Below are 12,886 nucleotides of genomic sequence, written 5' to 3'. Positions count from 1 at the left end.
GAATATTTGCACTGAGCTCATAATCTTATATTCCAGTGCAGTATGGAGATTGCTGCATTATCAGACCTGCTGACCGCTGGATGGGAGATTAAACTGATGCTCACATCTGCCCATTCCTGTAGTTCAGATGAACATATCCTGTGTCCTGGCAAACATTTATCCCTCAGCCAATACTATATTACTAACCTGGAGAAGAAAGCACTCTAGGTTAGTAACAGTAAAGACATGCAGGTTGGGTTGGTTGTATGTATGCAAAAGAGGTTCGACCCAGGAAAGTGAAGTCAGGTTGAAAGTGATTCTAAGGACCCATTTCTTGATTTTTGATTTTTTTTTTTAGGAATTAGAGAACAGGTAGTAAGAGGAGGAGCGGGGCTGATTTGGGACCAAAATGGAGACCTGCATGGAGGCAGAGGGCATGGGTGAGGTACTAAATGAGTACTTTGCATCTGTCTTGACCAAGGAAGATGACGCTGCCAAAGTCATAATGAAAGAGGAGGTAGTTGAGATACTGGATGGGATAAAGACAGACTTACATTTATATAGCGCCTTTCACGAACAACGGACGTCTCAGCGCTTTATAGCCAATGAAGTACTTTTGAAGTGTAGTCACTGTTGTAATGTTCGAAACACGTCAAACTCCTACAAACTAGAAGTTCAACGTTGCAGTTTAAAAGTGAATTTGACTATTTATCTGATGGCAACTGTCTATGAAACTTGAAATTATGCAATTGTCTTATATATGGGTTATATCTTCCCTCAGATTCTCTTTCCATCCTCTGCAAAAGTCTGACTTCCATCTGCGCAGAGCAGTTTCGCCAAGTATAATGGATCTAGTTGCAACTTAACACCTATCAGCTGTTCTGTTCCACTCCTCAAGCATTTAGCACTTAGTGGATTACTTTGCAGTGACTTATGTAAGGGACTGTCCATTTTGGAGCGCAATGAGCAGGATCTATTTGGGGCCAAAGTGACTCCAAGATAATGTATTTGGTGTTGGAATTTCAGGACTAATTTAATCGCTGTTGTAATCTAATGAGATCAGTCAGGTCCACAGGACACAAAGGCACTGTTGATAATTGACTAATGGAACCTAGAAGGGTAGGCCTGTTATTGGGACAGAGATTCTTCCCACTTGGCTCAAATGACCCTGCAAACCAATGCCTTCGAGGGTAGGACGTTCCTAGTTGGACAAGCTCACCTGTGCTTTGTACTGTTAAAGTGTGTCATTTTTACCTGGTTAAGCTCTAGCAGTATCCACACCCTTAGAATCACTTTCAACCAGACTTCACTTTCCTGGGTAGAATCTCTCCTTTGCATACAACTAATCTAATCTGCATGGCTTAACTGTTGCTAACCTAGAATGCTTTCTTCATTAGCGAAAATTAGCAATAAAGCACTAAGAGAACTTACGCACAGCAAACGAGGGGGCACAGCCTCAAAATACGGGGGAACCAATTTAAAACCGAGTTGAGAAGGAATTCCTTCTCCCAGAGGGTTGTGAATCTGTGGAATTCTCTGCCCAAGGAAGCAGATGAGGCTAGCTCATTGAATGTATTCAAATCACAGATAACCAATAAGGGAATTAAGGGTTATGGGGAGCGGGCGGGTAAGTAGAGCTGAGTCCATGGCCAAATCAGCCATGATCTTTTTGAATGGCGGAGCAGGCTCGAGGGACTAGACGGCCTACTCCTGTTCCTAATTCTTATCTTGTTATAGAAACATAGAAAATAGGTGCAGTAGGAGGCCATTTGGCCCTTCGAGCCTGCACTGCCATTCAATGAGTTCATGGCTGAACATGCAACTTCAGTACCCCATTCCTGCTTTCTCGCCATACCCCTTGATCCCCCTAGTAGTAAGGACTACATCTAACTCCTTTTTGAATATATTTAGTGAATTGGCCTCAACAACTTTCTGTGGTAGAGAATTCCACAGGTTCACCACTCTCTGGGTGAAGAAGTTTCTCCTCATCTCAGTCCTAAATGGCTTACCCCTTATCCTTAGACTGTGTCCCCTGGTTCTGGACTTCCCAAACATTGGGAACATTCTTCCTGCATCTAACCTGTCTAAACCCATCAGAATTTTAAACGTTTCTATGAGATCTCCTCTCATTCTTCTGAACTCCAGTGAATACAAGCCCAGTTGATCCAGTCTTTCTTGATACGTCAGTCCCGCCATCCCGGGAATCAGTCTGGTGAACCTTCGCTGCATAATGTCCTTCCTCAAGTTAGGAGACCAAAACTGTACACAATACTCCAGGTGTGGCCTCACCAAGGCCCTGTAGCAACACCTCCCTGCCCCTGTACTCAAATCCCCTCGCTATGAAGGCCAACATGCCATTTGCTTTCTTAACTGCCTGCTGTACCTGCATGCCAACCTTCAATGACTGATGTACCATGACACCCAGGTCTCGTTGCACCTCCCCTTTTCCTAATCTGTCACCATTCAGATAATAGTCTGTCTCTCTGTTTTTACCACCAAAGTAGATAACCTCACATTTATCCACATTATACTTCATCTGCCATGCATTTGCCCACTCACCTAACCTATCCAAGTCACTCTGCAGCCTCATAGAATCCTCCTCACAGCTCACACAGCCACCCAACTTAGTGTCATCCGCAAATTTGGAGATACAACATTTAATTCTCTCGTCTAAATCATTAATGTACAGTGTAAACAGCTGGGGCCCCAGTACCAGAACCTTGCGGTACCCCACTAGTCACTGCCTGCCACTCTGAAAAGTACCCATTTACTCCTACTCTTTGCTTCCTGTCTACCAACCAGTTCTTAATCCACATCAGCACACTACCCCCAATCCCATGTGCTTTAACTTTGCACATTAATCTCTTGTGTGGGACCTTGTCGAAAGCCTTCTGAAAGTCCAAATACACCACATCAACTGGTTTCTCCCTTGTCCACTCTACTGGAAACATCCTCAAAAATTCCAGAAGATTTGTCAAGCATGATTTTCCTTTCACAAATCCATGCTGACTTGAACCTATCATGTCACCTCTTTCCAAATGTGCTGCTATGACATCCTTAATAATTGATTCCATCATTTTACCCACTACCGATGTCAGGCTGACCGGTCTATAATTCCCTGTTTTCTCTCTCCCTCCTTTTTTAAAAAGTGGGGTTACATTGGCGACCCTCCACTCCATAGGAACTGATCCAGAGTCTATGGAATGTTGGAAAATGACTGTCAATGCATCCGCTATTTCCAAGGCCACCTCCTTAAGTACTCTGGGATGCAGTCCATCAGGCCCTGGGGATTTATCGGCCTTCAATCCCATCAATTTCCCCAACACAATTTCCCGACTAATAAGGATTTCCCTCAGTTCCTCCTTCTTATCTTATATGTGATAACAATATGTCGAGGAACCAACGAGGCAACGGTTATTTTAGATCTAGTATTGCATAGTGAGACAGGGTTAATTAGTAATCTTATAGTAAAGGATCCTCTGAGGAAGAGTATGATAGTGATGTGGTTATGTTCAAAACTGGATCGTAAATTTAAACAAAAATCAAATTACGTAGTTAAGTGGCGAGTTGACCAAGGTTGATTGGGAAATCAGATTGAAAGATAAGACAGTAAATAAGCAACGGTGAACATTTAAAGAAATAATTCATAATTCTCAACCAACATACTTTCTCTTGAAGAATAAAAATTCCATGGGAAAAGTGATCCAACTAGAGAAATTAATGATAGTATTAGATTGAGAGAGGTTTACAGCAAGCCTGATTGGGAAGATTTTAGAAATCAGCAAAGGATGACCAAGAAATTGATAAAGAAGGAGAAAATAGAATACAAGAGTAAACTAGTAAAAAATATAAAAAACAAATTGTAAAGAGCTTCGACAGGTATGTACAAAAGAGACGAGCAGAAGACAAGTGTCCTAGGGCCAACCATCTGCAGCTGCTTCATCAGTGCCCTTCCCTTAATTAAATGGTCAGAAGTGGGGATGTTCACTGATGATTGCAGTGTATGGTTCCTTTCGCAACTCCTCAGATAATGAAGCAGTCCATGCCCGCATGCAGTAAGACCTGCAGGCTTGGGCTGATAAGTGGCAAGTAAAATTCACTCCACACAAGTGCCAGGCATTGACCATCAACAAGAGAACGTCTAGCCAGCTCCCCATGACATTCAACAGCATCCCCATCATCAAATCCCCCACCATCATGTGTGTACAGTGACCAGAAACTTAACTGGACCAGCCACATGAATACTGTTGGTACAGGATTGGACTGGTCAGAGAATGGGTATGCAGCACCAAGTGACTCGCCTCACTCCCCAAAGCATTTCCACCATCTATAAGGCACAAGTCAGGAGTGTGATGGAATACTCTCCACTTGCCTAGATGAGTGCAGCTCCAACAACACTCAAGAAGCTCAACACCAACTAGGACAAAACAGCCCACTTGATTGGCACCCCATCCACCATCTTCAACATTCACTCCCATCACCACCAGCGCACCATGTCAGCAGTGTGTACCATCTACATGATCCACTGCAGCAACTCACCAAGGCTTCTTCGACAGCACCTCCCAAACCCGTGATCTCCACCAGTTAGAAGGCTGAGGACACCACCTCCTACTCACACACCATCCTGACTTGGAAATATATCACCGTTCCTTCATCATCGCTGGGTCAAAATCCTGGAAATCCCAACCTAATATTCCCTACCTTCACCACACGGACTGCAGCGGTTCAAGGCGGCGGATCACCTTCTCGAGGGCAATTAGGAATGGGCAATAAATGCTGACCTTGACAGCGACGCCCACATCCCACGAATGAATTTAAAAAAATAAACGTGGATCCTTTAGCGGCTGAGACGGAAGAAATTATAATGGGGAATAAGGAAATGGCAGAGACGTTGGACAAATATTTTGTGCCTGTCTTCACAGTAGAAGTCACAAAAAAAAATTGGCAATATAGTGGAGAAACAAGGATCTAATGAGAGTGAGGAACTTAAAGTAATTATTAGTAAAGAAAAAATACTCGAGAAACTACTGGGACGAAAAGCTGACAAATTCCCTGGACCTGATGGCCTACATCCTAGGATTCGAGAAGAGGTGGCTGCAGAAATAGTGGATGCATTGGTTGTGACCTTCTAAAATTCCCTATATCCTACAACTGTCCCAGCAGATTAGAAAGTAGCAAATGTAACCTCCGTATTCAAGAAAGGAGGGTAAAAGGAACTACAGGATAGTTAGCCTGACATCAGTTGTCAGAAAAATACTGGAATCCATTACCAAGGAAATGGTAACAGGGCACTTACAAAATTATATGATTAGGCAGAGTCATCATGATTTTTTTGAAAGGGAAATCGTGTTTGGCAAATTTATTAAGAGTTTTTTTTGAGGATGTAACTAGCAGGGTAGATAAAAGGTGGATGTAGTTCCAGTACAGCTACAACATCTGGCATCTATCAGACAATGTGGAAAACTGCCCAGGTATGTCCTGTCCACAAAAAGGACAAATCCAATCCGGCCAATTACCGCCCCATCAGCTGACTCTCAATCATCAGCAAAGTGATAGGTGGTGTCGTCGACAGTGCTATCAAGCGGCACTTACTCACGAATAACATGCTCACCCATGCCCAGTTTGGGTTCTGCCAGGACCACTCGGCTCCAGACCTCATTGATCCAAACAAGGACCAAAGAGCTCAATTGCAGAGGTGAGGCGAAAGTGACTGCCCTTGACATCAAGGAGCCCAATAAAACTGAAGTCAATGGGAATCGGGGGAGAAATTCTCCACTGGCTGGAGTCATACCCAACACAAAGGAAGATGGTTGTTTTTGTTGGAAGTCAATCATCCCAGCCCCAGGACATTGCTGCAGGAATTCCTCTGGGCCGTGTCCTTGGCCCAACCACCTTCAGCTGCCTCATTAATGACCTTCCCTCCATTGTAAGGTCAGAAGTGGGGATTTTTCACTTATGACTGCAGTATTCAGTGCCATTTGCAACTCCTCAGATAATGGAGCAGTCCATGCCCACATGGACTGGACAACATTCAGGTTTGGACTGATAAGTGGCAAGTAACATTCGTGCCACACAAGTGCCAGACAATGACCATCTCCAAAAAGCGAGAGTCTAGCGACCGCCTCATGACATTAAACAGCATTACCATCGCCAAATCCCTCACCAGCAACATCCTGGGGGGGTCACCATTGACTAAAAGCTTAACTGGACCAGCCACACAAATACTGTGGCAACAAGAGCAGGTCAGAGGCTCAGTATTCTGCTGTGCCTCGCCTCTTGACACCCCAAAGCCTTTCCGCCATCGACAGAGCACAAGTCAGGAGTATGATGGATTACTCTCCACTTGCCTGGATGAGTGCAGCTCCAACAACACTCAAGCAGCTCGCACCAGGACAAAGCAGCCCACTTGGTTGGCACTCCCTCCATTACCGGCGTACCGTGGCAGCAGTGTGTACCCATCTATAAGATGCACTGCAGCAACTCGACAAAGCTTCTTCGGCAGCACCTCTCAAACCCACGACCTCTACCACCTAGAAGGACAAGGGCAGCAAGCGCATGGGAGCACATCCCCTCCAAGTCACACACCATCCTGACTTGGAAGTATATTGCCGTTCGTTCATTATTGCTGGGTCAAAATCCTGAAACTCCCTCCCTGACAGCACTGTGGGAGTACCTTCACCACACGGACCAGGTATGCTGACAATATAAAGCTAGGTGGGACAGTAAGCTGTGAGTAGAACACAGAGTCTGCAAAGTGATATAGATAGACTAAGTGAGTGGGCAGTAAGGTGACAGATGGAGTATAATATGGGGAAATGTGAGGATATTTACTTTGGTAGGAAGAATAGAAAAACAGAATATTTTTTAAATGGTGAGAAACTTTAAAATTTTGGTCTTCAGAGAGATTTTGGTGTCCACGTACAGGAAACACATTTAGCATGCAGGTACAGCAAGCAATTAGGAAGGCAAATGGCATGTTGGCCATTATTGCAAGGGGGTTGGAGTACAAGAGTAAGGAGGTTGGAGTACAAGAGTCAGGATAAGCGGTAGGCCATTTAAGACCGAGATGAGGAGGAATTTCTTCACTCAGATGATTGGAGTAGAGAATTCCAAAGATTCACAAAGGGCTTGTGGATGCTGAGTATATTCAAGGCTGAGATAGTTAGATTTTTGGACACTAAGGGAATGAAGGGATACGGGGATCGAGCGGGAAAGTGTAGTGGAGGTCGAAGATCTGCTATGATCTTAATGAACGGCAGAGCAGACGCTTAGGGCCGTATGGCCTACTCGTGCTCCTAATTCTTATGCTATGTTCTTAAATGTAACTGAACTATTTACTAATAAGGAACAAGAATTCTAAAACATTTTTATCAGGTGAAATTTGGAACCGGAACAACATGTGGGTAAATCCGAACACTACGACTGACACCTGTAGAATACAAACTAGGACAAGCAAACCCAGGTTATACTACCAGCTCTTGCATTTCTCTATGTCCATGGACAATGTAGTGTGACATTTGTGCATTTTAATACTGATTAAATGTATTTAAATTATTAGGAGACTGCAGTTGCATTTGAACATTAGGAGTGTAATTATATTTTTTAAACTTTGAACCGTACCCCAAAGAGTCTATGCCTTTAAGAAAAGCAAGCTGGAAAGAAAAAAACCCAGCTTGCCAGTCTATAGCTATACTGAAACACAAGTAGTATGAGATTCAATATCTGGTCTGAGCTGAGCCAGGAAATCTCAATGTTAGCAGTGGAGGCACTAGAAGTACCTTCACTGGAGTACGGAGAGAAAAAAACAACAACATGTGAAGACAAAATTGGGCTCAATTGTTATGGGCTGCACAGTCTCGTCACTCACTATGCAGGGTATGAAAAATAGCTATGTGGATGAGATATTCATGAACTCCTGCTGCCTATGGAATTGCACATTATAATTCAAATGTGAAAACACAGCAGCACATACTTGTCTGCAATATAGTTTCCAAAGGAGTACGCAATAAAAGTATCTGCAGTATTAAATCCTTCATTAAAATTCAAGCTTCCCGCAGAAGTAAAACAGCTCAAATTATTCCTCGGAGTGAATCACAAGAAATGTCACATTGATATACCTATATTAACCTCTAGTAGTAGTTAACAACAGTCTCCTTAAAACTACTTCTCATTTGATTGTGGGCTACTGATAAAACTTTTTCACACTAATCACCAGGTTTCCATGTTAAAACTACATGACACTTTCCTGGGTTTTTTTGCCACACAATATATGGTTAATTTAAGACCAGTGGCATTCAAAATAATCCAGTCCCACAAGAGACTGTTAACTAAGGTGGAAGCCCATGAAATTGAGGGCAAATTATTGACCTGGTTATGAAATTGGGTGAGCAGCAAGAGAGGGGCTGTAGGCATAATGGGTAGAGTGTGACCAGTGGTGTCCCACAGGGATCTGTGTTGGGGCCTCAACTACTCACAGTATTTATTAACGACTTAGGTGATGACACAGCAAGTTATATATCCAGATTTGCCGATGCCACAAAGATAGGCGGTATTGTAGGCAGTGCAAATGAAAACATTAAGGGTTAAAATACCTCAGTCTCTACAGGCACGTACGCACCCGTAGAGGTCCCACAAGTGCCGGTTCTCAGCAGGCAATGCGCATGCGCCGAAATCTGGCACTTGCGAACTGTCCAAAGCATCCCCAGGAGAAGGGCCTTCGTGGGCGGAGATTTGAGCTATTTGCCCAGCAAACTCTTACGCGCAAGGTCTGCTTTTATCAGCGTAAGAGTTATAAAAATGAAAATAAAATGTTATCAAGTTTTACATTAAAACCCTGTCCATTACATGGAAACATAAAATATAGGTGCAGGAGTAGGCCATTGGGCCCTTCAAGCCTGCACCACCATTCAATATGATCATGCAACCTCAGTACCCCACCCTTGCCTTCACTCCATACCCCCTGATCCCTTTAGCCATAAGGGCCACATCTAACTCCCTTTTGAATATGTCCAACGAACTGGACTCAACAACTTTCTGTGGCAGAGAATTCCACAGGTTCACAATTCTCTGGGTGAAAAAGTTTCTCCTCATCTCGGTCCAATATGGCTTACCCCTTATCCTTAGACTGTGACCCCTGGTTCTGGACTTCCCCAACATCGGGAACATTCCTCTTGCATCTAACCTGTCCAGTCCCGTCAGAATTTTATATGCTTCTATGAGATCCCCTTTCATTTTTCTAAATTCCAGTGAGTATAAGCCTAGCCAATCCAGTCTTTCCTCATATGTCAGTCCTGCCATCCCAAGAATCAGTCCAGTGAACTTCGCTGCACGCCCTCAATAGCAAGCACGTTCTTCCTCACATTAGGAGACTAAAACTGCACACAATACTCAAGGTATGGTCTCACCAAGGCCCTGTACAACTGCAGCAAGACTTCCCTGCACCTATACTCAAATCCCCTCGCTATGAAGACCAACATGCCATTTGCTTTCTTTACTGCCTGCTGTACCTGCATGCCTACCTTCAATGACTGATGTACCATGACACACAGGTCTCGCTGCACCTCCCCTTTTACTAATCGGTCACCATTCAGACAATAATCTGCCTTCCTATTTTTGCCACCAAAGTGGATAACCTCACATTTATCCACATTATACTGCATCTGCCATGCATTTGCCTATTCACCTAACCTGTCCAAGTCCCACTGCAGCATCTTGGCATCCTCCTCGCAGCTCACACTGCCACCCAGTTTAGTGTCATCTGCAAAATTGGACATATTACATTCAATTCCTTCGTCTAAATCATTATATTGTAAGTAGCTGGGGTCCCAGCACTGAACCCTGGCGGCACCCCACTAGTCACTGCCTGCCATTCTGAAAAGGACCCGTTTATTCCCACTCTTAGCTTCCTGTCTGCCAACCAGTTCTCTATCCACATCAATACATTAACCTCAATAACATGTGCCTTAATTTTGCACACTAATCTCTTGTGTGGGACCTTGTCAAAAGCCTTTTGAAAGTCCAAATACACCACATCATGAAGTAGCTTATTTCAATGCTTTTATAATCTCACCCCCTTGCAATAAAGACCAAAATTCCATTTGCCTTCCTGATTACTTGCTGTACCTGCATACTAACATTTTGTGTTTTATGCATAAGGACCCCCAGGTGTCTCTGTATTGCAGCACTTTGTAATTTTTCTCCATTTAAACGAACATTTGCTTTTCTATTATTTCTGCCAAAGTGGATAACCTCACATTTTCCCACATTATACAATATCTGCCACATTTTTGCCCACTCATTTAGCCTGTCTGTATACCGTTGCAGATTTTTTTGTGTCCTCACAATTTGTTTTCCCACCCATCTTTGTATCATCAGCAAACTTGGCTACATTTTGCCAAGTTCTCCCTTGTCCACTCTACTAGTTACATCCTCAAAAAATTCTAGAAGATTTGTCAAGCATGATTTCCCTTTCATAAATCCATGCTGACTTGGACCGATCCTATCACTGCTTTCCAAATGCGCTGCTATTACATCTTTAATAATTGATTCCAGCATTTTTCCCACCACCGATATCAGGCTAACCGGTCTATAATTCCCTGTTTTCTCTCTCCCTCCTTTTTTAAAAAGTGGGGTTACATTATAGCTACCCTCCAATCCATAGGAATTGAACCAGAGTCCATGGAATGTTGGAAAATGACCACCAATGCATCCACTATTTCTAGGGCCACTTTCTTAAGTACTCTGGGATTCAGACTATCAGGCCCTGGGGAGTTATCGACCTTCAGTCCCTTCAATTTCCCTAACATCATTTCCTGACTAATAAGGATTTCCCTCAGTTCCCCCTTCTCGCTAGACCCTCCGTCCCCTAGTATTTTCGGGAGGTTATTTGTGTCTTCCTTAGTGAAGACAGAACCAAAGTATTTGTTCAATTGGTCTGCCATTTCCTTGTTCCTCATTATAAATTCACCTGATATTGACTGCAAGGGACCTACACGAGTCTTCACTAATCTTTTTCTCTTCACATATCTATAGAAGCTTTTGCAATCAGTTTTTATGTTCCCTGCAAGCTTAATCTCATACTCTATTTTCCCCCTCCTAATTAAACTCTTAGTCCTCCTCTGCTGAATTCTAAATTTCTCCCAGTCCTCAGGTTTGCTGTCCATTAAGGTAAGTTTATTTTTACCCCATTAAAACATTAAAAAAATAAATAAATTGTCTAAAACATTTAATCAAATTCAATTTCAATTAATTTTAAATATGTGGAGTGTTTTTCTTATTTATTTTAAATGTGTGTTTTTGGGGATATCCTCATTCATTGAAATGGTGATCTATGTACAAACGGAGATCACCATTACTGTGAATGGTTAGTCCGGCCCACGTGATCCCAGGCTGCACACACATTCCTGGAATGCATGGGGCCCTACGCGGGACTGCGCAGCTAGGTCTCGGAGCGCAATACCAGGTATTTTCGTTAAAAAACATTTCGGTCGGAGGCATCTGCCTGTGGGAAGCCTCTGACCACAATTTCTGGCCCCAAATTATAAAAGATATCAACAGATTAAGTGAATGGGCAAAACTATGGCAAATGGATTTCAATGTAAACAAATGCGAGGTCATCCACTTTGGACCTAAAAAAAAGGTACTTTGTAAATGGTGATAAGCTAAAAACAGTGGCGGGCCAAAGAGACTTGGGGCCCAGGTACATAGATCATTAAAATGTAATGAACAGATACAGAAAATAATTCAAAAAGGCGAATGGAATTCTGGCCTTTATATCCAGAGGACTAGAATATAAGGGGTTAGAAGTTATGCTACAGCTATACAAAAATTAGATTAGACCACACTGTGGCCCCAAGTTTCCACATGATTTGCTCCTGATTTTTAGGAGCAACTGGTGTAGAACGGAGTATCTTAGAAATCGGAATTCTCGTCATTTAGTTTGCTCCAGTTATAGTCAGTTAGAACAGTTTCACTTTGGAACAGAATTTTTTTTTCAAAAGGGAGCGTGTCCGGCCACTTGCGCCTGTTTTCAAAGTTTCGTCAGTGAAAACTTACTCCAAACTAACTTAGAATGGAGTAAGTGAAGATTTTTGTACACTCGAAAAAACCTTGTCTACACAGGCGTAGGTTACAAATCAGGCGTAGGGAATGGTTGGGGGGAGGGGGGGGGGTTTAAAAGGGAAGTTTACACACATTAAACACTTCAGTTTTACAAATAAAGAGCCATCATCAATAATAAATGATAAATACATCAATAAATCAACCAATAAATCAATCAAAAAAAATTAAGAAGAAATAATTTTTTTTTTTAAATCAATAAATAAAACATTTTCTACTTACCGACTGCAACACCGGGAGCCCCCCCCCCCCCCCAGTATGTCTCGGTCAGTGTCTCTATCTCTCTGTCTGTGTGTGTCTCTCATTCTCTGTCTGTCAGTGTCTGTGTTTGTGACAGCGAGGGGAGGAGGAGGGGGGGGGGGGTAGATGGAGATGGGGTGGGGATGGGAAGGGGATTGGGGGGGGGGGGGGGGGAGAAAAAAGAGTGAGGAGAAGGGGTAGGGATGCTGAACGGGCCGGGCCCGAGACTTCGGGCAGGGCCCGTCCCCAGCACCAGATTTACAGGTAGGTGGCGTTGGGTCGGGTCAGGGGGGTGGTGGGAGGGAGGTCAGTTCGGTTCGGGGTGAGGAAGAGGGAGGTCAGGTCGGATCCAGTCCGGGGGCAGGGGGGGGGGGGGGGGGGAGCGGGAGTCGGGGCGGGTCCAGCCTGGGGGTGGGGGGGGCCGGGTCCGGAGGCGGGAAGCGGGAGTCGAGTCGGGTCGGGAGGAAGCAGGAGCTGGCCGTGGGAGGAGCCTTATTCACGCAGCCCCAGTGAGGCCATTTGGCCAGAGCTAGGGGCTGCGTGCTTCGGC

The 12,886-nt window shown here is 43.9% G+C and overlaps 1 protein-coding gene across 8 annotated transcripts in view; it reads right to left on the bottom strand.

Annotated features, from left to right (window-relative positions):
- aff4 (AF4/FMR2 family, member 4) overlaps positions 1-12,886 on the bottom strand; it is a 123,997-nt gene that overhangs the window by 105,059 nt on the left and 6,052 nt on the right. The gene's annotated exons all lie outside the window — the stretch shown is intronic.

Source organism: Pristiophorus japonicus, chromosome 4 (assembly GCF_044704955.1).
Source record: "Pristiophorus japonicus isolate sPriJap1 chromosome 4, sPriJap1.hap1, whole genome shotgun sequence".
NCBI classification, from domain to species: Eukaryota; Metazoa; Chordata; class Chondrichthyes; family Pristiophoridae; genus Pristiophorus; species Pristiophorus japonicus.
The sequence above is the reverse complement of the archived record's forward strand: the minus strand, read 5'-3'. Positions and strand labels throughout refer to the sequence as shown.